Here is a 27298-nt window from a genome sequence, read left to right on the forward strand (position 1 = left end):
GAAATTATGGGTAAATGTTAACTCTCGTGTGTATGTGTTATTGGAAAGGTTCTCTGAGTTACAAAAGCATGCTGGAGCTGGACACTAAATGCTGGACATTAAACCTTGAATGGGGAAGGAACCATGTGGATGAGGCTGTGCTCTGCTGAAGGCTGCCTGCTAGGGAGCAGTCTGAGTGGGACATGAAGGAGACCGAAGCAAATGTAACTTGGAGGGAAAATGAGCCATCATTTTATTTTTAATTCTTTTATTCCTTTTTTTGCTTTTTGCAGAATGAAGTTGCAGGATGTGAAGCTAATCTTGCATGAGCTGCCAGATGGGTGCAGCATGAGCTATGTTTCTGTTTCTGTTGTTCATTTATCTCAGTAGAAGTTTCTGTTTCTCCAGGTGTGTGTTGATATTTGAGGATGTTGTGATAGTTACTGTGTGAAGATTGATACTGCAAGTTATTTTCTTAGTGAGAGAACCTGGAGAAGGTCTTTGGATCTGAGCAGAGTGATTCTTCTGTGTTCTGTAATAACAGCTCTGGTTGGTTTGTTTTTGTAAGATCTCAAATCCAAGAGATTAGTCCAGAAGAGTGTGGGAGTTAATTTATAGTTTCTTCTAATCTGTTTCCTCTATCTTGAATGTATTTTATTGTCATCAGATAATGTAAAGATTGACTTGGAAATGTCTCATTGACTCATCTGGTAAGGAGAAAACAGCACATGAGGATGTTTTGTAAAGCAGCATAACAGCTTCAGTGGCAAGGAACAACAGGCTTGGTTCTGCTCCAGCATCTGCCAAATGAAGTAACTGAAACTCCTGTTTATTACACAGCATAAAAGAAATGGAATAATACTGTTAAGAGTGTTATCTTTGGAAAATGACTGCACCTCACTGAAGCATGACTATAATGATGGGGAATTGTGCTGCTGAAACACACCAGTTCTGTGGCACCATCACTAAAACATATACTCTGTGGTACTCTCTGTAAAGGCTTTATTGCAGATACTCTTGTATTAACATATTGTCATGAGGCCAAAATTGGCATTGCCTTTGTCTGGAGCATTCTGGAGGGAAACCACAGTTTGTCCTGCCCTTTATCTAGAGCTTATAAATGAAAAAAACACTTAGTAGGATTTGTAGCCTTCATTAAACGATTGTAATACTGGATTTATCTTGTCCTATGGGTAAATGCTGCTTGTCCTCTCCATTTCTTTGCAGAGTGCTTCATATGAAGCACTCTCAGGACACAGCAAATGCTAATGGTAGTAGGATTATATTTTGGAGGAAATGAGACAAGACAATTTTGTAACTACTTTGCTGCTTGTCATAATAACTAGCTGAGTTATCATTACAGGCATGGATGTGGCTGTGGCCACTTCTGTATATTTTCTGACTCAGAATCTTACTAAGGCTCAGCTATTCACTGTTGAAATGAAAGAATCTTTGATAGTGTTTTGATAAATGTAATTTTAATGGCAGCAATCTGTTGCTGCCCATAGCTCCAATCTACTTCTGAAGTGTGTTCTGTCCTCTTATCTCTAGTGCTGGATGCCAGGTGATACAGTAAGGATGTACCTACTTGTAATTTCCCACAAATTTAGAACTGCATTCATATTTGCATATCATTACATTTTTTTGGGGACCTTTTTAAAGTTGTGCCCTCAATTTCACCACTCACTGCATCAGGTTTGAGGACAGGGCCTTGTTCCACTGCTGGAAGGTAAATGACTGTGTGTGTACTTTGCTGAGAATTGTTAGGGAGGTGTTTTCTGTGCTCCATGGCTTTAAACATGCGAACAGGGCTGGGGAAATGCAGCCTTGGAGCCCTGGCAGTGATTCCACCTGCAGATCAGCATCCTGCTGCAAAATGCCCAGAAACTCACTGCTCCTCCATGGAGACTCAATGGTTTGGCCATTCCATTCTGCTCATGAAAAACAGATTGTGATGGCAAAAATATGGTCATCCTATGCACACAAATCAAGGGAAGGTTCTTTGTTTGGTACCTGCTTTGCTGCAGGAAAACTTGTCTGATTGCAGGCTGTTACATGGGGCAGCTTGCTGGAGAAAGTTTTTGGGATGGAAATGTAAAAGCTGAAGTAGTAGCATGCTAATAGGGAGTCATTTACTTGTGGGAAGATTTCATGCTTCCATGGCTGCTCTGACATTTTCTCAAATCGCCCCTGGACCAGCACAGGCCAAGGAAAGCAATGCCTGACGCTCCCATCTGCAAGTGCTGGGCCCCCAAGGGTAGGAGTTGCAAGGTCATCTTGGAAAAGGAGATATCTGTCTCCTTAATTTTTCAAAAATAAATGTCACCTTCTCTCCATTCTCCTACACCCTCCATTTATTTTGTGTTTAAAAATTAACCCCTTTCCCTGCATCAGTATGTTCTGCCACCTTCAGTGCTTGGGAGACAAAATATCAATTTTGATCCTTCAGAATTGTCATATAGTCATGATAAATACAACTTGTTTTAAGAGTAGTGAGAGCAGGAATGGAGAATTGTGTTTTATACTTTAAAAGGCACTTCACCCACCCCTGCCTGAGAAGTAATAGGCAAGCTCCTTGGGAATGCTTCCTTTCCCTCCTTCTCTGTGATCTTCAGACAGGCAATACAAGACATTGGTGATAGTTATTAATAAGTTTTGCTGTATCTTCCCACTTCCTGTTATTCCTCTTTACCCACTTGGCTTGCACATGCTGATCTCTGTTACAGTTTTAACACTCATCCCTTTAGCAGTGATTTGTTTCTTATTCCATTTCCCTTTCACCTTTTCTTCCAGGCTTCCTCCCAGTCTTACTTTCTGCCCCTTTCTCCTTAAACATGAAGGCACACCAGGGCAAACTGCAGGCATGGAGGAGCTTGCAGGGGATTCAGACTGACCCCTTCCTCACAGAAATATCAGCTGTGCCAATTCTCTGATTTTTCCAGCTCCTTTTCCCATGCTGGGCATGAGCTCTAGCCAATGGAAAACACATTAAGAGAAATAATTTTCTGACTTTGTGTCAATTCATCCATTCCCACATCTTCAAAGAATTTTGTCTCTCACCTGTTCCCAAAGGGCTGCACTAAACTAAATCAGAAACTCCTGGTGAACTATGAAGCCTTGTGTGTTTTTTTTTTTTTTTTTTTTTTTTGCCACCTACAGAGACTTGGAGCATCCATAAGTTCCCCTAGAGGAGTATTTTCACTTGGGGGATTGCTGGCCCTAGGCATGGACAGTAGCATGAATGACAGAACATTGTGTTAACTTGTTTTCAGTGCCAGCAGGGCAGTTCTCCCATGTCTTTCCCACAATCATGGCACTCAGTCCAGGAGAGTCTCTCACTTTTGGCATGTTCTGCATCCCTGTGGGCTCCTGTGTTGTGCTGGCAGGGGCAGCTCTTTGGGTAAACCTCTGTAGGAGCAGGGCATTACTAATTTCAGTCTGTGATACAAATATCTCTCTGCATATAAGGCCTATTTTATATATTGTGACCTTTATTTCATAGCCTTTATCACTATGATATCTTAGTGCTGAAAGCAGATTTTTGGCTTTGTAAGCTTTAGATATTGATTTTTCCTTTAACTGCCTCCTCTGATTCAAGGAAAAAGAGAAATATGTAATTTTAACTAGTGCAACTCATATCACAGCCAGATTCAATATTAATGTACTAGATAAGCATACATCAAATATTGCCTTTAATACCCTCACCAGTGCTTTTAATGCACTTCTTTGTTATGCAAGCTCAATATGTGGGGATTTAAAAAAAAAAAAAGAAATTTAAAAATAGGATGTTAAATGCTATTTCATGTTGATTCTTAGCACTTTAATAGGTGTCTGCCATCAATAGCAATGTCCTGGAGGCACCCATTGAAACCACACTGCCTACACCATTTCTTTAGCAGGAATTGCACACTCTGATTCTGATATGGACATGGTATGAATCAAGTGAAGTCCCTGGATATTGTATATGAGCCCAGGACTCTGTAAGTAGAAATGTCAGTGCTGCTGGCACTGAGCTGGGTGAGAGCTCTTGTCTTTGTTACCCACATTAAAATGTGCTGTGTCCTTGGGTGGAGACAGTGGAAGTCTTTGTTTCAGACTGTTCCCCCCTAAAAATAAGCTGAGTGCTATCCAAGATTTGACATATTTAAAAAGTATTAATCAACCTTCCTAATAGTTGCTATTCAGCTAATCACACTCCAAATGGCAAATGGTTGTAAAGATGTCAAAGAGATATGCAGAACACCCACGGTTTGAGCTCTTCCCATTCTCATTAAAATAAGCTCTTATGGCCCAGCTAGTGTAATCATGTGATAAAATACTCAAATTAAGAGCATTTAATAAAAAAACATGGTGGGGAGCTTTGTTAAAGATCTCTTTAGTGTATTTTTGCATTCATGTTGAGGACATTAGAAATAATTTAATCATTGCCTGATTATACGAATGTGAGAAATAATGGGATCATTGCCTTATCACACGTGGGCTAATTCAAAGGCTCATTATTTATTTGTCAAGCATTAAGCATCAAATCAATTTGGCTTGATACTTGAAAGCAGGAAATTTAGGATGAAATTTGAAAGGAAGATTAAGAAGTAAGATTAAACCTTACAAGAGCAGAACTATTTTGTTTGCTAGAGTTGAGTCACACCTGCAAAAAGATCACAGAATAGATGGATAAGGTCAGTCTTAACCTAATGGTAATGCATTGTGGAAGGAATGGCTCATGGTTTTGGGCAGAGTGCTGTTTTCAGTGTCTCCACGTCTTCAGTTTTCTTGTGATCCACAGATAAAATTACTTTGCGGTTTCCAAACATACCTTTCTTGCACTTAGTCTTCCTTTAATAAAAATATTTTCCTCTTCATATTGCTGTATAAACTGAATACTATTATAAAAAATGACTAGAATAAAATCCATTCTTTGGTGCTTTTTTTTTAATGGTGAAATGATTAGGGCTGAGATTCAAAAGCCCAGAGTTCTGTGAGCTGCTCTCCTTTTTCTGTAGCAGTGTGGATATATGTGTCTATGTGGTGCTTTGTTTTCACTACAGAAATACATTCTTTTATGTGTAAAAGCAGATTCAGAGAATGGACCTTCCAGAAACTGGATAGCAAGCCTATCTGAAGGGGGAGAAAAGGACAAAAAGATGAATCCTTTTTTGGTGGCTTTGATGGAATTGTATCATTTTCCCCCTAAAGAGGAAAGAGTTTCACTTGGGTCAGGAAGATTTTGACAATGTTCGAGAAGAATGGAGATATCAGAGTTAATTATGGAGGAGTGATCCTCTGCTGGTATTCCTGGTGGAATTTTTGCTGTCTGTGTTTGAGGTCTTGAATGGTGAGAGAAGATGGTTAAAAAAAAAAGCCTTGAGAGAGAGAGGGAGATGTTGAATTTTGCCAATCCATTCCTTTTCCTCTGAATTACCCAGAAGATCTCTGGTGTCACTATATGACACGAGAAAACACAAGTGCACACACTGCTGTTCTCAAGGTGAAGAAAAAAGGGGAGTTTACTTTCTGATTCCAACATTTATAGTTTTCCAAAAGTGACAGTGGGTTGGAGGGTGACAGTGCCACCTCTCCAATGACACTGGTCAAACCAACAGCCCATCAACTTTCTCCTCCTCCATAAAGAAATCCAAAACAATGAGTTATTTACAGAAAGTGTGTGAGAAAGTTCACTACAAGAATGACAACGTCAGAAGGCTTAGAAAATCTTAAAAAACCAGGGTGACACTCTGCTTTGTCTGTACACAGATTGCACAGCTGACAATCCTGCCTGGTGGCCAGTGCACATCTCTAAGAGGCAGAGAGGTCTCTGCTTCACTTGTCCGGGTTGTCCCCTTGCCAGCGGCTCTGCAGAGCTCAGGTGTCCCTCCCTGGTGGCATGGAGATATCAGCTGTGTGGGATCAGCTGTGCTGACCCCAGCTCTGCCCTCTCCCTGCTGGGGCTCCCCTGGCCCCGCAGCTTTGCCTGCTTGCCCTCAGATGAACAGGGATATATGTGAGCGTGTTGAGTCCCCTGCATATTTTATGTTTGCTGAATTAATCTCACTTAATGCGAGCTGTCAGGCAACATTGCTATAATTTATTTACATAACTTGAGGAATTTACTTCACATTAATTTAACCTTGCAGAATGTGTAGCGTGTGTTTGTGCTGCTGCCCTGGGTTTCCTGGAGTCAGCCCTGCTCAAGTGTTTCTCAGTTTGTGATTGATTTGTCTTCCAGCTGCTAATGTGAAGGGTGAACCTAAACACTGCTGCTACGAAGATCTGATACTTGGAGCTCTCTTTATTGCTGCATTTATTGAATTAAATGAACTTCTCTGCCTTGTACTTAATTCAATGAAAAATATGTTCCAATTAGATGCTTTTCCTCTAAACCAACACCCACAATTCTGACCTTGCTTTTTACAAAGTAAAAATCTATAATTATAAGGAGGAAAACCTATATTTTGTTCAAGCACTTTTTTGGGTGTATTAAGAGGCTGATTTTTTCCTCCCTTGAGATGGGCACCCTGTCCTGCTGCTTGTGATCGCAGTTGGACTGCAGTCCTGGTGAGGTTAAAATGGTCAGAGCATAAGAAAGTAGCAATGGATGGGTGCCAGCAGCTCTTGTTTCTTCTCTCTGTGGACAATGTTGTTACCCTGTGTCTCAATTTGAAGGTTTGTTGTCTTTTGATTTTATTAAAAAAAAAAAAAAACTGAGTCTTCTGTAGCTTCTCCCTTTCCCAGTTGTCTGCAAAACCACTAAGTGTTGGGGTTTATGCCAAGATAGAACTCAGGCTAAGTAGGCACAAAGTTTGTGGTGATTGGGGCTGGGGCCCAGCCTCATCCCTCATTGTCTACAGCTGTGTGCTCAGGTGAATGATATTGGAGATAACGAGGCGTGGAGTGCCCAGGGGCACTGACCAATCACACGGGGAGCAGAGGGCACTCAGGTGCAGGGCATCAACAGGAGGGGATAAAAGGATGGGCTGAACAACAAGAAGGGCAGATGCTTGCAGCCTTCTGAAGAGGCATGGTGTTACTCTGTATGGATAAATACCTGAAGTCTCCCGATAAGGTAAGGTATTACTTTTTACGGGTTGAAGCCTTCTGATATTGCGTGGTGACACTCTGTGTATCCTGGCTGCCTCCACTGTGATATTTGCTGTGACATTCCTGCTCTCCAGGTTGTTTCTGTTTTGACCTGATGTATAAGATCTATGGCATATAGAGTAGGAATTGCTATTGCATTTGTAACTTTAATGTAAAACAAACTTTCATGATTTATGAGGGGCAAGCATGGGGAAATTGGCCTGTTGCTATACTGTTCTAGGTGTGATTCTTTGGGATGTAGGATTTGTCTCCTAAAAAAGAAGCTTGAGCCGGAGAAACAAAAATTACCTCGAATTTTAAGGAGTAAGGGCACTTGATGCAGGAAATCTGTCCCTTGTTTCTGCTTTTAGGAGTCATGAAGGAAAAAGGGACAGGAATATATTCAGGCTGTCTTAACTTCTAGTTACCAAAGGAGTGACCCAAAATAGGATTGACAGAGCATCTCCTTTTCAGAAGAGAAAATCCTGTCACCTCATTAAGGACTGTGGATATCAGATTTACCTTCTCTGAGGTGCACATTGAGGAGGGAAGGTCCATTTAATGAAAACAAGAGGTGGCTTGAAGCTCAGAAGGCTTCTCATAAGGGAATACTCTCACTGCAATAATAAAAATGAGAACCCACATCTGTACAGGTCCCAAAAGTCTCAAAATTCTGAAAAAGGGTCCATTTCTGATAAAATCTTGGCTCCTCTTGTCTCTGGGCAGGACTCTGCTTTCTCCTTTGGGTCCCTGTTCCTCTGATAGCAAGGAGATGGCTCAAAGGCAAGAAAACGAACTTTCTTTGGAAGAAGCAAGAAAACAGATAAGCTTTCCCACAAATCAGTGTTGAAATAAACAGGGCCAGGAGACTTCTTCTCCTTTTTAATGCCTTTATTAAAAGCGATCAGCTCAGGATTGGGCGGCTCGGCAGGGCTGCAGTCCCCGTCGCGTCTCCCAGGGTGACTCAGAGGAGGGGAGGACATGTGCAGCTCTGTCCACCAGGGGCAGAGCCGGGGATCCGGTCCTCGTGGGAGCCTTTAGGGCATGATGTCCTTGTCAGATGTTTGTCCTCTCAGCCTCATTGGCCCAGTCTCACCGCAGGGGTGACTCCCATGGTCAGGGCGAGAGGGACTCCACATCTCTGCAGGCTCAGCAATCTGATCCTCATGTCCAGACATCACTTTAGTCTCTTAACTCTTTTTTGGCTCGTTGTTTTTGGGGTTTTCTCTGTGCATTTGGAGCTGTAGTCCCCCACAGCATGCTGGTCCTGGAGTCACTTTGCATAACCCCCCCCTCCAGGTCTCTTCTCCTCACTGTTTGGGAAGGTCCCCGAGAAGGGCCATTACCTCGCCCCAGCCAGGGCTTTTACTAAGACAAAAACAACTATTAACAACAACGACCCGTAATTACAATAACAAAGCACGAAGAACCCTGGCAGAGACAGAGATCTGGCTGCGTCCCTGTAACTCTTTCTCACAAAAAAAATATTAACCGAATTTTTGTTCATAACAAGTGTCACCCCTATAAAATTGTGTGCATTCCCATGAAAGAAATCTTTTCCTTTTTGTCCCTTTGTTGCATAGGGGAGAGGCTGGTTCCTGCTTTTGTTTATGGCATAAGCCGAGTGCTTTGTCCAAAAGAACTTTGCCTCTGACATAGAATTAAGTGTGAGACACCTTTTAATGACTCAGCTATGGAGTTTACCCATTTTCTCAGAATTTTACAGTCAGATTGTTCCTTTGTCACAGGAAAAAAGAGCATGGAGCTATTTTTGGCCTTGTTGTCTGAACCAGATTATCTTTATCACCCTGTCCTCTGCTCCTCCTTCCCACTGGTGATGAGTTCAAGGAGAAGCCCAGGCATTCAGAGCAGGCTGAAGGTTTTGCTGTAAAACCACCTGATGTGTTTTATGGGGGAGGAAGGTTAAGAGGCAGTCTCCCTCCAAGTTTCCAAGGTTTCCACCAAGGTTTCCTCAGGCCTTTCCCTGCTGCTCTCACAGCCCCATCCTCCACGTGCTCCCCTAGGGGAGGACAAAGTGTCAAGGTAGAAAACCATTCCAGAGCATAGGTTAGTGTCTTTCCTGATTGAAAATAATAAAAAAATCTTTTGTGATTTTGGACCAGCACATGCATTGTGAGGGAGGAGAATGCTTTATTAAAAGGTCCAACAGACCCCAATGGAGGGGCAGACAAAAGATGCAGGTTCACAGCAGCTCTGCTCCTTTTGATGGCATGCCCCATAGAGCTTAGCACTGGGAAAATGATATTGCAGGAGAGAGAGTTATGTTTGCAATTCCTTAAAGCAGTTTTATTGTGTTCTTGGTGGGTTTTACCATATTGGTGTAGTTGCAGCTACTCCTGTACATGGAAGTTTCCTTTAGTAACAGAAACATTGCCGCAACTTTGTTTCTTGCAAGTCACTTGTCAGCAAAGATTAATGAAGCTTCTGCTCATCAGGATAGCACTTAAATGCTCAGTTATCCGGAGGTGCCGTGCATGATAATTTTGAATTTCCTCTTTCTGTTTTATTTCCCTATCTGTTCAATTCTGCTTTGTAAGTGTCTGAGTTCATTTTCATTATTTCTTTGTCTGTTCCAGTTAAAATCTTGATTTTCTTTGTCTTCTGCAGTTCTCTAGGGCATTATTTAACACAAGAAGGGGGTGCTTGCCATGTCTGCTGCTGGAGAACAGGCTGCTCTTCCTTTACAGTCCCCTAATGGCCCTAAACCATTTAGCAGGATGTGTCACATATTTATTTCATTCAGAACACTTTAGTCACATATGTAACTGATGCTAGATGCCATGTTGTCATGCAAAATTTGAAGTTCATAATATTTTTCTTATTAGAAGAATGGGAAATTCTCCTTTTAGTCCAGTACTCCCTTGTTTGGGTGTCATAGAGATAGAGGTTTATTGCCACGTGTAAGTAGATTTTTGCACTATCTCTGATTTTAATTAGAAGGCACTGTCTCTGCTGAGCAAAGGAAAGATGGACTTGAAGTTCTTTGCATAGTTCTGGAAATATAAAGACTTTGCACAAAAATAATTCCAGGGAGAAACCTGTTGTGTTAGGTGCTGGGAGCCTTTTCCTGATGCCAGCTGAGGAATCAACCCAGGGCAATGAATAGTTCTAGGAAATAACATGATATTTCCTGAAATACGTAGTTCTCACATTTTGTCACAGTGTTTCTTTTGGGGTTTTTTGGGGGGTTGTTTGATTGGGTTGGTTTAGTTTTTTTATTTTGGTTTTTGTTTTGGTTTGGTTTTTTTTTTTTTGTCCTGTAGAGCATAGTGACAAGGGGCTGGGATTTAAATAACTATGAGGAAAAAGACATGGCTTGGTCAGGTTTTGGGCAAACAGGTATTTTGAAAGGATGAAATTGTTAATGAGGCCAGCTTTGAGAAAGTTGCCATTTGTAGAATTATGTATTGATAGGTTTTATGGCTTTAACTGTGCTCTACAACTTTAAAATTCTTTTCCTCATGAAGTTTTTTAGCTTTCAATCAGAACCAGGACATGCAAATCACCAGAGCCTATTAATGAGCAAAGTATGATAGACACAGGTTGGGAATAGAAGTTATGAGTGTTAAGAGAATACAATACCTCTGTTCAAATATTTAAACTGTAAAACTCAAGGCCAGGACTTCCTGTACTGGATGTAAAGGAGGCTGGAAAAGGCAACAGTTGGGTGAGGACAGGCAGGGAGAATCTCTGAGGCTTTTGAGGTCTGCCTAAGGGAAGGAAATGTTTCCCCTGCTGAGGGAACAATGATGGGCCAAGGGCACCAGCAACGAGGGGCTGTGGGGCAGGGTGGCACTGCCCAAACTTTTGTGTTTTTTGTGTTAGATTTTTAGACATTAGGGCATAGGGAAGAGTTTCACAGCTCCTTTCAGTTTTTATCAGCCTTTTTTTTTTTTTTTTTTTTTTTTTAAAGTGTGCTGGAATTCAAGGTGTGAACTTAAAGATGAACACAGCCACAGAGGTTTCAAATTGAGCCCATCTGCCCGGTGATGAGTGAGGTGCTTTGGCTTTTTTCTGTGGCAGAGGCACAGCTGGTCCACTGTGTCTGTGAATCCCTCAAACTGCATCCCTGTCCAGTCTGGCCACTGAGATGCTGTGATGCCCTGCTTCAAACCTGAACCTTGTATTGATTATTTCTTTCTCTTTTTTCCCTTCTCCTTTGGTGGGAAGATGATAGCACTTGAAGGAAGTAGGAAATCAAATGCAGAGACAGGAGAGGAGATGAGCTGTTAGGATTTGATGATAATAGCTGGCACAGAGGGGAGGGATGATCAGCTCTTTCTAAGACTAAGACAATATAGATAAACAAGTAATAAACTGATGGCACAGTCCAGTAGTGTCCAGAAGGCAGTTCTTATGTATGTTTAATTTCTATTTATATATTCTTATAATTAAAAAAAATTGCTCTTGAATACCGCTTGTTGCAGCTGTTCTTGAATTCTGTCTTAATTTAGGTCTCCAAATTTGGTTCTAAGTAGAAGTTGGTACCAGATCAGGATTTAAAAGCAAAAGCTCCTGAAGGTGGGCATGGTTTAGTGAATAATAGCTCCTTTTTCTCTAGTTTCATCTCAATTAGGAGTGGCTGTTGTCTTTATAAGCATGTGATTTTGTAATCAATCAGATAGCTGATTTCTTCATATCTTTATTTTTGCAGAAGAAAAGGAGTCATGGGCAGTCTAGATGTAGGTGAGCTCTTGCACTGATACCGGCAGTCTGATGTAACTTCCTTGGATTTGCTTCCCAAGGAAACGAAGTTACATTCTCCAATATTGGGTTTTGAGAGTCTTGTGCTCTCTTTCTTTTCAAAGAAGAGCTGCTGAGGACGTGTTGTGTTGTGTGGCAGTTACTTGCAGATACAATACTGCTTTGCAAAATGATGTCATAGCTCTGTATGCCATGAGGAGATGATTTGTTTTTATGAGGAATGGATTATTGTCTGTGGAAGACATAAAGGCTGACATGTGGGATTTATTTTCCAAAGGGCTAATATAAATGAAATGCTTAAATCAGGCTGTATTTTCGAAGTTGGATGAAGTATGAAGCTATCCTTTTCTTGCTGTCTGCTTCTTCAGCAGCTTTTTCTTTCACTTAAAAAAAAGAGAAATTTCTTTTATTTTTACCTACTGTCCCTTATGTTGATTTCTAGTTTAGAAACACAAGTGAGGACATCATCCATGTCTTAGTCCTTGTCCTTTTTCTTGGGATTCTCAAAGGGGATCTTGCCTTTGGTAAAGATTATATTAAATAAGCTTCAATCTCCACCATAACCTTCACACTTTCTAATCTGTTTTTCCCTTTGTTATTTTTCTTTAAACACTGGCATTACCTTCCAGAGTTTTTTTCCAGTATATTTGTGGCAGTTTCGGTTTTGCCAGACTCTCCCCTTGGAAACAGACTCAGCCCTTCCTGAGTTCCAGATGTGCTGGGGTTACACTGAAAGTGTTGGGAAGGACTTGGCTCTTCTTAAGGAAAAAAGTTAAGCTTTCATCTTGAACTGGTTGTGGCAGCAGGAGAACCATTTAAATTGTTTATACTGCTCCATTTTCTTATTATGCCTCAATTGATTCTAGTTGGTTTGCTTTATCTGTCAGATTATCTTGAGTTCTTTTTTCCTGTTTACCAGCTGAACACGTTTCTTTGTAAATAGAAAATTCTTGCACTCAAGTCAATGACTCTTGAATTTTCAGAGTGCCTGTTAGAAGTTGCTTTCAGCTGAAGAGGTCACAGCAATATCACAGATGCACAGATTGCTACCCGATTAATACAATTATCAACATGGAGAAATTATTAGTTGAGTGTTTGCATTTGAATATAGCTTTTATTTTAATGCACACTTTGAAAAGCATATTTTAAGGAGACAAGTTTAAATTGAAAATGTTCCCAAGAAATGATTTCTGTCTTTTGTGCAGATCAAAGTGACAAAAGCCATTTAACAATTTGTCTGTCTTTGAAATCTAATGGGTTTTCTGCATTTCTCTAAATACAATAACTGGACACAAGTCTATTATTCCTTTTTAATGCTCTAAAAGCCAGTGTTACATTACTTAGTGTTCTTAAGACTTTTACAATGGAGATTTTTATTATGTCACATATACAAGCAATTATGCTTGACAATTTAGATGCAAAGTTGAATTGGCAGCCACTTCAGCATTCTCACCAATAAAAACATTAAGCATGTCTATTAAAAATGTTTCTCCTATAATTTATTTTTCACAACCTTTCAGCTGTGCCACAAAAGCCTCCTGTCTCTTTTACAGCTAAATTCCTGCAGACTGCTTTACAATTTATACGTGAAAACTCTTTTTGTGATTAGTTTGTCATAAAAGAAGGGCCAAGTTCTGATGGTATCAAACAGCTAGAATTACACAGGAGCTTTCTGAAGATGTGTAAAGGAAAATTTGATGTCCCAGAGCATGGCACAGTCCTGATGCAAAACCAGAAGGGAGATTCTGTGGCTGGTGGAGAAGGGCTCTGCTGTGTTTGCTGCCCTGGCAGGGTGGTGGGTGAGCAGCTCAGTCACTGCAGTTCTGCCTGCACCCCTCATCTGCTTCCCTGTGTCATAAGGTAGAATGCAAAACAGCGAAATAAACCTGGCATCCAAAAAAAAAAAAAGAAGGTTTTCTAATGTACATTAAGCTGAATACTTATTTTCCCTATGTGTGATGTGGTGAATTAACCTTTTAAAGCCACTATTAATTTTATAAGTTATTTTTTTCTTTGATAAATTATTTAAATAGGGCTACACTTCAGTATGTGATCATCAGTGAATAATATAAAAAGTTCTAACTCATACTCTTGTCCTGTATGTGTGTTAAATAATATGCCGAAGTTTATGTTGTAGTCACAGAGTCATCTAAGGAAAGCTTATGGGAATCAATATGATTGTGTGTTCTGTACAAGAAGAATGAAAGAGTTAATTATGATCTATGAACCTATTTATCATGCAAAATGGAGAAATAAAAAGCTCCAAATATTTTTATTGAAGGAAACATTTATTCAAATATTTCTGGGATAAGGGGAGGTGCAAGTTAAGTGGCCTATCAGGGGATGTATGTAAAAATAAAATATGTAATGAAGCTGTAAATGCTGCTGAGTCAATTTTACTTGTGAAGATACTGATTTACTTTTGTCCAGTGGAGCAACTGTGTGATTCAAATGAAACACACAGCCCCTATTTGTGGCTGGGAATCCTTTCCTCTATGGGACAGCAGCTGTGGTGAGGCTGATGGGTGGGCATGAGCCAGTTACCTCAGAACTGCATGAAAAATGCTCCCAAAGAAAGAAATGCCTTGGCATGATGGTTATCAGCCTTTTTCACATAAGACTCCAGCAGGCACAGTCTGTGTGTGTTGACTTACAAGTGTTTGACAGGAGTTTGAACATTAAGAGGTAAAAGCTAAATCAGAAGTGATGCGTTTGCCTCAGAAATCTGCCATCCAGAGTTACTTATTACAAATTCTATTTGGAATAGATTAAGAAAGATGAAATGTAACATTTGGATACTGGAAATGTCTCAACTGCAGAATGCTGCAAGGAAGGAAATTAGAGGCTGGGAAGGGTGAAAGTTTTAAAACTTCAATGAGAAGGGTGAAGACATTCAGAATATGTGTTTGAATAGTGAATTCTTTTGTGTAGATAGCAATGTTTTCTTGGATATCCCCCTGTTTGAAATGGGCATAGGATGTATTTAATAAATGAGCAATTAGGAACCCTAACTGGTGCTTTAGCTAACAGGTGAAAAATGCGGTGAGCTGTGCTTTGTGTCTGCGTGGCCAGGAAACAACAGAGAAATTTGACTTTGGACTGAACTATTGCACTGCTTTGCTTTGCACCTCACAGGGGGCTGCAGCTCAATTCTGAACTGTGATGGGGAGCTCCTGCACTCAGGGTGTTTGGAAGAGAGAGTAGCAGAGAGAGCTGGGTGCTGGATGGTTCCTCCCAAGCCTCTTTTCCCCTTCAGTCCCACACCTTCACCATTCAGAGCATTCTCCCTCTGTGCCCTATTGCCTTGTGCCTGCCCTGACAAGTGGGGCTGAAAGAACATGGTTATGCATGTCCCCGAAGCACATTCATAAACCTCTGTGAGAAGAGGGGAAGAATTAGTCCAGAATATTTTAAAAGGTGAATGAGAAATGCTTCACTCACTGTAACTTCCACCTACTTCTATTTTCTTAGTATGCTATTAAATGATCTTTGAGTCAAACTTGTGGAAAGCAGCAGTCTCATGATTTCTGATTTTATAAAATGTCAATAACAGAGTGCTCCCATAAATGAAATTTATTGATGATCACCTTTTTCTCTGTTACAGCATGTTTCAACTCAATTTCATAACAATTTCTGGCTTTAATATGAAATGTCAACCATATCTCCAGCAACCACCTTATTCTTATTACTTGCTAATCTTATTTTTATAAAGATGATTTCTGATGCTCTGTATACTGTAGGCTTTGTACATTTAGCCAGTGATCAAAGTCGTATAACAATAACCCCTGGTTTAACATGAAGTAGCTTAAATCTATTCAAGGTAGTAATGTTATTTGCAGATTAATTTGCCAATTCATTCAGTGCTCATTTCACATCAAATAAATAATATCCAACAACCACTCAAACACTGATGACATTTCTGCTTAGAACCATTGGTGAAGCTCCATTTATTGGAATAGAACAGGACAGCAAATTGAGTTTGTGTATATGCAGGCATTGGGTTTGATATTGGGGGAAATTAATTTCAATGTGGAACTGTAGCATGATCTTTATTGGAAGAAATGCTTGTGTTGTGGTTCCTTGAAAACTGAACCAGAGGTGGATTTCCCAGGGGAAGTGTTAAAGGGATTTGCTGTGTCTGCCTGAACTGCTGTAAATATTTAACTTTTCTTATATATGTAAGGACATCAGATGGTGGAGAAAACAAATGTTGAGGAAGAGAAGAAAACAAAACAATGGAAAATAGGCAAAGGTTCTGCTGTATTTTCTCTAGTGCATGTAAACCCAAAAACCACAGTCCTCTAGAACATCTCAAGGTTCAGACAGTCTGGGGAAGGTTTCTTTCAGTGCCTCCATCCCCAGGGGTTCTGACCTTCCAAGGTGTTGCCTGAGGGCTGAGGCGGCACTGCAAGGTGGAATTTTCCTTCAGAATTCTTTTCATCTTTTTATTGTAAGGAATACAGCAGTGCTGTCAGCAAATCAGCAACCATGCATGTGTTTACTGTGTATCAGCAAATGTTATGAATTCATCTCCTGAGCGTTCTGAAGAAATACTTAAATACTATTCATTTAGGAGTCTGGGACTGAAACCTTCCTTTTTCATTTTAAAGAGAAACTTTTTTTTTTCCTAAAACTTAGCAGTATTTATAAGAAAGTATGCAATGACTTCAGGATGAGGATATTGTGTATGTGTTCTTCATTATGTGTCCATCCTTAGAGTGACCTGTGTCAGCAGCTGTGCTAGCTGATCTTTCTTCAACCCTGAGATCAGGATGGATTTCCTCACCATGTGATCTGTCCTGTGTGAGTTTTCTGACTTCAGTGTTAAGTTAATGAGCTCTGCTCTTTAGGCCAAATAAACTTTTAAGAAAGCTAAATTGTAGGACAGAAATCACTGTTTTTAAATACAGAGGCTTTGTGGGAGTCAGGACTTGGGAGACCTGTATGTTTTATGTTACCTTCATAGATGTTTGCTTTAAGTAACTTGCTTAAAAGGGCGTGGGGTTTATGTTTTGGTTTGTTTTTTCTCTAGACTTTCTGTTGTTTTCCTTCCACACAATGTACCGATGATTACCATGCTACTCCTCTCTTTTTGTCAAACAAATGTGATTTGCTACTCGGATGTTGTCTGAAGTTCCTGCTAATGAGATAGCTGACTTCAAGAAGGACCTGTTTGTGTGATACCTTTGTTAACCTCAAGGGTTTTGAACTGGCCATTGGGATCATCTCTCCACCTTTTTTTCAAAATATTTTGAGAGTTGCAAGTATTTCCTCCCACTGAAAGTCAGTAGTAACATATGTATGTCCTGCTTCAGAGGCATCAGAAACAATTAAATAATCAGTATTTTAAATAATCTCGAGGGGTGATACGCTTGAGTGTAGATCAAGGGGAACACCTTCCTTACATTTAACTGTGATTCTGTGAAATGAGGCTTTATTGTAGCAGACTGTGGGAGGAAAAGAGAGGGGAAATAGCTGTGAAACCACTAATTTGCACCTTATGAATATTTATATGCAAAAAACCTTTTGTGGGTGTTTGTGAAATAGGTGGTGAAATCAAACCATACCCACCAGCAAGTGCAGCTGTCAGGACGTGCTTCCACACACAGAATTGTGGCTTCACAGAGTTCTGGTTCAGCCACAGGCATGCTGGGTTTGCTTTGTGGACCCTGATTTTCTAGTAATGCCCCTCATTTTAGGAAATCTTGTCATCTCTGTGGAAAACTTTAACTTGCATAAACTGCTGGTAGCAGTTATCAAGGTAAGCATTTTGGTTTTGCAGAAGCAGTGATCTGTGTGTCTGTTTTCTGTTTGCACAAAATAGATGATTTTGTCAATGAATGTATGTATGGCTACTATAGCAGTCTTGCTCTTTTTGACTTCTGAAGTTTTTTTTAAATTTTGTTTCTGTTTGTAGTGATGAGCTTTTGTGTATTTCCCCCTTACCTTGTGCAGTGTTGCTCTGTAAAGTTAAATACCTGGGATTATCTCTGCCAGACCGTGTAAGAGAGAAGTTTTTGAGTTGCAATAGAGGGAGGAAATGCAGACCAGGAAGAGCAGCTGAAGTTGTTCTTGTGCCAGTGGGTGATGGATCTGACAGGGATGGATCTTTACAAGCCAGAAAACTGGTAAATTCATGCAAGTTTTTAAATCAGGCCCAAATAGTAGCATTCATCTGGATTAACAGTTTATAATGTACTAATTAGGTATTTGTAAACCTTGATGAGCCTCCCTCACTACACAAGCCATCTTGAATCTTCTTTCCTGTCCTCATTTTCTACCTCAGTAGAGTTTCAGCTTGAGTGTTCAATAGAGTCTTGTCAGGTGCATCAGGGAGGAAATTTTGATTTCCTACCTTGTCAAATAAGCCAATGAAGAAACATAACTTCAATCAGTCTATTCCATTGAGTTCAAAGGGTCTAGACAGTATGATGTAATTTTTGGAGTGTATTTTTCTTATTAGACTTGTTCATCCTAAATCCTTTTGCTGTTAGTTCCACATCCATAGCAACCAGAGAAACCCCAGAGTGGTTCTGTGAGACATGTTTTAGATGTTGTACAAACACAAAGGAATGCTGAGCAAGTTCCATGGCACTTTTGGGCTACAGAAAGACAAAGAGGAAAAGATGTGATAAAGAGTAAAGTGAGGATTTGTTCATATGGAATTTATTAAAAGGTTTAATGAGGGAATATGTGAAGGTGAAGTGGGCAGTTTTGGAGCAGGACCGGGTAAGAGAGGAGAGCAGATGAAGAAGGCCCTGAGAATTCAGTGGGTGGGGGTCAGACAATGAGGTTCTCTGTCTGTCTCAGCGAGATGAATGCAGATTGCTGAATCTGTGGTTCATTCCCCTGTGCTGGTGGTGACTTCGGGATGATCTGGTACTCCAGAGCCCATATCTGAAAGTATGACTCTGCTTAGTGCTCTGAGGCACAGAGTTGATTTCCAAAAGTATCTTAGTTCAAGAACATCTGCCTTGATTCAGGGTGTTTTAAGCTTGCTTGTGAAAACAAGTGTTTAATGAAGAGCTTGCTATTGTTTTGTGGAGCCGGAAGGCATCCATATGCCTTTTAATACAAACAAACAAAAATCCACCAACCCCCCAAAGAAACAACAAACCAACCACATAAAAAAACCCCAAACCAAAAATGTCTCAAACCCCAAAGCAGAACCATCATCCTTCTGCTTCATCTGTAAAATGTGAGTAACAATTGTTTGTTTCACCAGGAGTGTCCATACTGACCACAGACCATTTCAGATGGTATTGTATGATGTGTAGACATTATAAGAGATGCAGTAATTGAAAGAAAAGTAGTTGTAGTCTATGAATTGTTCAGAAGTCATCCTTAGGTAGTGACAGTCAGTGAGAACATTGCAGAGCTTCCAGCCATGGAGCAATTTCTGGAATAATGGCCAGAGATAATCTGGTTATGATTTTTTAAGAGAGTAACAGATGAAGTTTGAATTATGTCACTTAGCATTGTTGTCTTTTGATGCTTTGGAGATTTGGACAGGGAGTGAAATTTTCTCTTATTCCTAAAAGAATTATTCCAGAGAGAGCTATAATGATACAAGGCACCCAAAGATAGCTCTCTCTCTTTCACAAGGCTGGCTATCACACTTAATTAGCTGTTCACAATCCATTTTATGTTTCTGTTGGAATCCTTTACTGTAGCTTTAGAGTGCCGGGCCAAAACTTGAGACATTTGCAGTTATAGTGGCTTTATATTAAAATTATAAATGAACTATGACTGGTTATCCAGATTTTGTCTAAAAACAAAATCCAAAATCTTCACAGAAAAACTATTTCACAGCTCTGCGTTTCTTAGAAGATGGTATAAATGCTCATAAAATTATATATTTGCATGTGTATATAGTTATCAAGGGCCTAAACTTCACATTTGCTATTGCTGTTGAACAAATTAACTTTTCAAGACTTCAGTTTTAATTTGTTAGAACAGCAAAGTGGCAGCGTGTTCAGCTTTTACAGGTCCTCACCATCTGCTGGAGCAGCAATGAACCAGCAGTGTAATCTTGGTGTGCTGACAACCAGCTTAGTTAGGGTGATTTGGAAAGTGGAGCACTGCTGAAATAAATATTCTGCTTCCCCTGGGCAACTCATTGAAATTCTTTCCATCACTTGTAATTTATCCAGCAGAAAGTTGGGATTGAGTGTTGTGTTGATGTTGCATGAGTTAGCAGTGTGGCTCAGCGCTTCCTCAGGGTCCTGGCAGTGGCTTGGAGGTGAGATGGGAGCATCTTATCCAGGCTGGGGTGGTGCAAATGAGAAAACAATGTCTGTTACTTCATCTAGGCATTTGCTGAAGAACCATTGTGGGTGAACAATAATGTTTATCTTTAGTGCAGCATGTGGAGGAGACCAACACTAAACAAATCCCTGCTGTAGAGTTGTGTGACATGATCTGGAATGAACAAAAAGAGTGAGATGTTGTTCAGGAAGCATTTCAGAATTCACTAGAACACTGAAAAAAGAGCCTGGAGTCTGAAGGCTGGTCAATGAAAGATAACTGTGGTAGAGATAAGCAGATTCTGTTGTAATTTGATATTGCATTCTGAGAGGGTTCTTTCAAATTACTTCTGAATTAAATCACTACAGAAGAAATTAAAAACTCACGAAGTGACTTCTTTAATTTTATCCAGTCATGTGTAACCTTCTAATTTAAGTAAACTCTGCGATGACATTTAATGTAAATAAGACTGCAGATATGTGACATTGATGGGGCTGCTGAGAATTAACCACTCTTGCCTTCTGCAGCATCCCAGTACAAAACCAAGGGATCTTTTCCCTTGGCATCCCATTAGATTTTACAAACACCTTTTTTTACAAACATCAATAGATTTTACAATCGTTCCAATTCATGTCACAGAAGAACATCTTGCATGCAAATAAAAAGTGGATCTAGCATTTGAAGTGAGCATGTTCCTCAAGCTATTCTGTCCACACCCCAATAACCCCAAGGGGCTATGAGTCAATAGCTTGGCATGCTGGCAACAGAGCAAGAGTTTGCAGCTCGTCAGGGCTTTAGTCAGGGCTTGCTGTAGGGCAGGATGCACTTCTGCCTCAAAATATGGACGTGCAACACAGACAGGATAATAACATTCCAGACAGGATTCATGATTATTCATGCATTTAAATGATTTTTTTAAATGTTCTCACATTGTATCTCTTATTTTGTACCTTAATTTTCTTAGCACATACATTATGATTAAAGGTTTTACTGATGTGGCCAGCTGAAAAAGGAAACTATTAAGCTGGCACTTTTTGTTCAGTATTGCTTCCTATCAGCATTTGAAGCAGGAGCTTCATTTGTAATGTTTGGGGTGTTTTCCAATTAAGTAGAGGAAGAAGTGTCAGCTTCACTTCTTGTGTATAAACAGTAGATTGGACTACAAAGACATGATGTGTCAGGAGTTGTTTGGTGGCAACAAATAAAAATAAACTAGTTGATGGTTAAAGGAGTTTATAAATAAAAGAAAATGTTTGGCATCGTTGAAATGGTCCCTTGGAACAGAGGCTGCTGGCTAAAGGACTGAATGATTAATTAATATTTGAGACCTGGGTACACAGAGCTGGTTGTGTAAGAGATAACTTGGTCTTTTCAAGTTTGCAGGTGTAGATAAAAAGGGGAAAGACAAAAGCTAATTCTTGTAATTATTGGAGTTCTCTACATTGGATCAAATACAAATTCTGATATTTACTTTTCTGATTAGGACTCTGGTAAATGAAGAAGAAAATAAATTTAAAATTTCTATAATAAAATGGGTATTTTCTTTGTGATTCAAACTGCCCTGTCCCCAGCTTGATAATGTTGTTTGCCCACAGTTAAGGACATGTTAGAATGTAATTGTAACTATTTGCCATGGCTGGCTGTTAGAATGAGATCATGCGTTTGCATCTCATAAACCAGAAATTAAAAACGAAGGAGTGACCACTTGACACCATTGTAGTTGTTGAAATAAAGCCTGTTGAGCCCAATTTGTTGTGGCTGCTGAATGACTCTGCTCACCAGTTGGAATGCATGATGAAATTCCTGTTAGAAGATGGCGCTGTAATAATTGATGGCTTAATGAAAGTGCCTGAAACAGAATAGAAATACTGCTCTGTTAGCTATTTTTTCACAACAGAACTTTAAAACGGAGTTTTTGAAATGCATGTGTGACATTTGTTCTGACCTCCAAAAGGGTTTGTTTTTTTTTGCTTTTTTATTTTGGTCCCCTGTACTGGAGAGAGCTGTGATAATTTCAGGCTTTCAACAAGGTACTCAGAATCATAAACTCTATTCTGAGGATGAATTGTTTCTGTACTCCAGAGAAACTGCTGTTTCCCCTCAGAGCTGTATAAAAAAGGAAAATGAATGTTGGTGCTAAGGCAGTGATAAAATGCATTGCAGGCAATTAGAGGCAAGAAATACTGAGTTTCCTCTACCTTAGAAGCCATGCTGATAGAAGAACCCTTACCTTTACATCTGTTTGGAAACTATGTAAACTCACACACATTTTGGAATTCTCAACCTGTCCCCTCCCCAAGGCTCTAATTATTCTGTATCAGGAGCCTCTTAATTCATGCTCTGGGATAAATTTCCATTTATGTGCCTGTGTCAAAGCCTTAGGTTCCTGTATGCAAGAACACAGCTTTGAAAATGATGGGTTTTCCTATCAACTGCTTTAATTTTTCTACAAAGCCACATTTCATATTCATCAAAATAAAACATAATCAAAAGCACTATTTAAAAGTGTCAGTCAACAGACCTGATGTTGCAAAAGGTTAGTCTCTTTTCCATTACAGATGTTTCTCTCTCTTTTTTCTATTTCTCACAGAGGAACTCAGTGCAGGTATGTAGAATATAATTCAAGTTCTTGTGTGAAGACTTCACTTTTTTCTTTCTATGTAACATTAGTTGAATGTCTTATGTCCTCAGTGTGTCTAATGCATTAAAAATCTGAGAATTTAATGCTGTAATTACTATGAAAGCCTAAAGGAAGAAGGCCATTGAATGCACTTCAGATAAGGTTATCAGCTTTACCTTTCCAAATATGTTCTATAATAGAAGCTGATTTCCTAAAGAGTTTGCCACATGCGTCTATCTGGCTGAGAGTGGCTCTTGCTCACTAGGGTATGAATAAATTATTTCCAAAGCTTTAATGCGTCCTTTTTTCAGTGTGGGCCTTAGTCTTTCCTTTTCCTTAAAAGCATCATTTGGCTGCTGAATTGAAAACTCTGAAAAGAGACAAAAATGAGTGTTCACATTTGAAATGCAACAACCCATTCAGGTCAGAAGAGAGCTGCAGCAAAGTGTCCTATCTCTTCTCTAAACCATCAGTATTGGAACTACGAATCAAGATGAATGAGATTAATAGAATTTTAAGAAATCATATACTGATACTTAGAGGAATTAGACATTTTTGATGTTTTTAATAAAGTCACTTATTTTTCTGTATATGCAGGACTTGAACTGTCTCAGGTTTAACTATTCCTATGTATTTTTTGGGGATGGTGTGTGTGTATTTATATAATGACCATATTTTCATATTCACTGGCAATGGCTGGAAATCAATCAGAATGGCTCAGGTGATGCCAGTTGTTGTAAGGAGGGTTTTTTTTTAAACTGCAGTGAGGGAAGGGGGCTTTCAAACACACGCACAGCAGTTGGAGCGAGGTGTAGTCCAGAGAGAGAGATATAGACCAATGAGGGCACAGAGAGCAGTTTTACATTTCCATTCAGACAGTGCAGAAGGGCAAAGGAGAAAACCAAAATAAGGGAAATCTTTCTGGTAGCCAGTTTAAAGCAAGTGAGGGCATCCTGCTGAACATTGGGCGTTTTGGATCGGATTCATTCCTGCAGTAGTGGCCCCTGGAAGAAGTAAAACATTGCAGTGCTTGGGGAAGGAGTGACACTGGAACAACGGAGTGAATTGTGCAGCTGCCAAGGCCATCTCTGTTGGCAAGGGATCTAACCCTAGGAAGAGTGGCTGCCATGGGGCTGTGAATTTTACACAATCTTCAGTTTGCACTTGCATTGATTTTTCTCATTGCTGGAGGTGTGAATAAGTCTGTTGAGAAAACTGTGCATGAGACCTGTCTTCTCTAAGGCCTGCCCAGCAGGTCATTTCCCACAGGCCAGAAATTATTCTCCAAACTGCAATGAAGAAGTATTATTGCTATGCTCCTCAAAATATCAGAGAATAGTTTCTGAATGCCTTGAATGGTGTTTCTTTTTATCTGAAATTGTACTTAGAAGTCAGTGAAAAATGCTTCATTGATCAGGTTCCTAAGTGCCATTCCTCAAACCATTCAGGTCTGAGGTGCATTTCAGCCTGTATTGAGCCCTGAGATAAACATTGAGGTGCTCATGAATAAACAACTCCTGGGAAAATGAGTGGCTGAGAGCTCGATGGTTGCTCATGCCAGCAGGATGCCTGTGAGATGGAGCATAGCATGGGGAAAGAACTTTGAGGAGGTGTTTGAGTTTTGTGCCTGGGCAGAGAGCCACAGCTCCCGATGGTGAGCATGCCGTGCTGAGCTTGGCAGGCTGCTGCAATGAGCTTCTGAGGCTGCTCTCTCTCTGCTCAGTCACTGATACCTGAATCTTGGCTTCCCAGCTGCTGTTCAGCATTTACAGGGTCCCCCTGGCCCTGGATAACTCCTACTTTACTCAGCAATTGCTAATGCAGAGTGAGGCTGATTTAGGTTATTTCTCGCCCATTAAGTAAGCTTTGGTCCCTGCTATAAAAACAGGTTTTATCAAAGAATTATTTTGGGTTGGCTTGTTCTCCTGTTTAGAAGTGACTGTTAATATATGTTGTTTTCTTCTGGGGGATCCAGTATGTGCTAGGAGGGGAGGAGAAAGCAAACTTCCATGATTTGGGTTTGGGTGTTAAGATTCATGACTTATTCATCTTGCTGGGCCACTGAAGACTGTAATTAAACCTGACAGCACTTTTCAGTGATTAAGTGATAAGCATTACATGGCATGCATTAAAATGAATATTTTTATTTCTTATTTTGAGATATTCAGGTCCTAGTATCTCTCAAAAAATAATTAAGAAAATGTAGATCTTGTGTGATTATTTTCTTCACCTCCCACTCACATGCTTAAAAGAGCAGATAATAGGCTTTCTGCACTTTAGAAATGGCTTTTTATTCAGGTCAGAGTTAATCTTGCTGTAGTTAAAAATGGATTATCAGACATGGAGCCCTCCCCACCACTGGCTGGGAGTCAAAGCTCATTGGCAAAACTCACCTTTTGTTTTCCTTTTCTTTCTGCTGATCCCTTGGGGTCCTGTTCCTAGCTGTGAGCAGCAGCATGCCAATTTCAATTAACATTTCCTTTAAAACAAATGTTATCATCTGCTTTAGTGCTTGTGACTTTCCATTAGCAAGGAGGATGATAGGAGAGTGCAGGGGATGGCTTTGTTTGGCTCAGGGTGATGTCACTGCTTTGGTGAGCATCATTAACCATTATCCATCCGTGGCATTTCTTCAGGTTCCTTGTGATTTTTAAAGGTCAAGCCAAGGCTTGGAGAGAGAATTCTCTGTGTGACATAAGGATGTTTCTTTTCCCATAACACACTAAAAGCCCATGTCCATTGCTGTTAAACTTTTGGGCTGTTTTCTTATTGTGACCACCAGCCCAAGGCTTTTGGAAAGTGCTTTGCTATTGCAGATCTGTAGAGATACTGATAACATCTGTGTGAATAAATTATGTTGTTAGTTTGCTGATTTTACCAGAGGAGAAGGCAGCAAGAAAGTTTTGCTGAGTTATCCTAAATGGTGTTTTTCTCAGGCACAGGAGAAGAGAAATAATTTTGAAAATACTTTTGGGTTAGCAGAAAATACATTTCCTTCTGACAATCCTCATTTAACTCTTTTAAGTCTCAAAAGAAATAATTTTGCTTTTTGTTTTAAAACGTGTATGTTTATATGCTTTTAAAAACAAAAATCCAAATCCTTTCTGTTTTTTTTTAAGAACATAAAGAAAATGGGGTGGGGCAGGCCACAGGCCCAAAATATACACAGAGAATATTTCAGTTGTGTGTCACATTCCAAACAATCCTTTATTAGAGGTTCTTGTCAGCTGATAATTTTTCATGGTTATGTATGCTGCCAGAGCTCTATGGAGAGTGATGAGCATCCAGGCAGGTCCATGGTGCTGCATTATGGACAGTGCACCAGATATTTAAATGTGATGTTTGAATTGTTTCAGAAAGAGAAATCGTGGCTCTGCTGACCAGGAGCTGGGGTTGGGTGATATCCCTGTTCTGCCCTGGAACCTGTTCTAAACAGATGCACTTTCCTGATGCTAATCAGGAGATTACCTGAGCCTCCATAATAAATAAAACAGAGTGAAAAAAATTGAAAGTAAGACCAAGTGACCAGAATTGAATCCCTCTGAATTCACAGTTGTAGGTGGTCCAGGGGTGCATTTCTTGTCAGCTGTTGAAAAAGGCTCAAGAGGGCTTAAGAAGCTTTTGAAGTGGTAACCTAGAAAGATGTGCAGGTATCCAGGCATGTTTTCTAAGAAAACATCACTCTTCAGCTGTACCTTTAGGCCCTTCTCAGTGTCTCACTGAATTTAATAAATAATTCTTGATATTTTTGCTTTGTGTTCCTTTTTTTTATTTTTTTGCAAAATTAGTGTCTATCCCCATTCAAATGTTCCTAATTCATTTATTCTAAATTCCTTTTCAGCTACTTGAGGAAAATTGTATTTTATGTCACATTTGGAACAAGAAATGTAGAGCACTGGGGAGTGAAGGCTGTTATCTTATTCACATGACAAAGGCATTTATTATTCATACTGTAATACTCAAACTGCAGGAATTGATAGATGGGGCTTATATACTCTCAAGCAAACTAAACTCTCAAGCAAACTAAAAATATATTTTTGAAATAACCTGCTTTTTGAGTGGTTAATTCAGAATCAGATGGATTACTTCAAGATATGCCATGTGATTATTTTTACTGTAGGGACTCAAAGTACCTACGTATATTTTCTCACTGAGACTGCAAAGTCTTAATGCATTTATTTTTCCTTCTGTTTGGGTGATTTAAAATCTGAGAAAGGGACCAGTGGATCAATAATTTAGTGCAGTCAGATGAAAAGTGTCTTAACCTGTTGGTTCAATTGCAGGATATTGTGGGGTCTTACGTAGTGCACAACTGCATTTAGATTGTATAATCTATATTCACAATAATGTCTAGTGGAAGGAAAATTAGCCTTTGTGGAGGAAGTAAACATCTGTGTCTGCTCCTTTTATATTGTATAGAAAGGTCTGATGAGCGGAAAATAATATTGTGGAATTATTCCTCACTCATGCCTCACCCCACTGTGTTAAGGTTACAGTGAGAAGAAAAGCAATTTTTTAACTTTAAGTTAAAAACACAAGGTTCTTAAATTATGATTGTCACAGAGATATTTATGAACAATATCCCAAATCAGTCTGACTAGCTCTCCTAAAATATTTGCAGTCAATGACCTTATTAATGATTTAGGAAGAGAT

General features: G+C 39.7%; 1 long non-coding RNA gene across 1 annotated transcript; it reads left to right on the forward strand.

The window, feature by feature from the left end:
* Positions 1–6968: 6968 nt before the first annotated feature.
* LOC135453482 (uncharacterized) lies at positions 6969–15277 on the forward strand. The gene is made up of 2 exons (XR_010441870.1): positions 6969–7039; positions 14914–15277. It is a non-coding gene; the product is annotated as an uncharacterized LOC135453482 (long non-coding RNA).
* The last annotated feature ends 12021 nt before the right edge of the window (positions 15278–27298 follow it).

The sequence above is a fragment of the Zonotrichia leucophrys genome, chromosome 13 (assembly GCF_028769735.1).
Source record: "Zonotrichia leucophrys gambelii isolate GWCS_2022_RI chromosome 13, RI_Zleu_2.0, whole genome shotgun sequence".
Lineage (NCBI taxonomy): Eukaryota > Metazoa > Chordata > Aves > Passeriformes > Passerellidae > Zonotrichia > Zonotrichia leucophrys.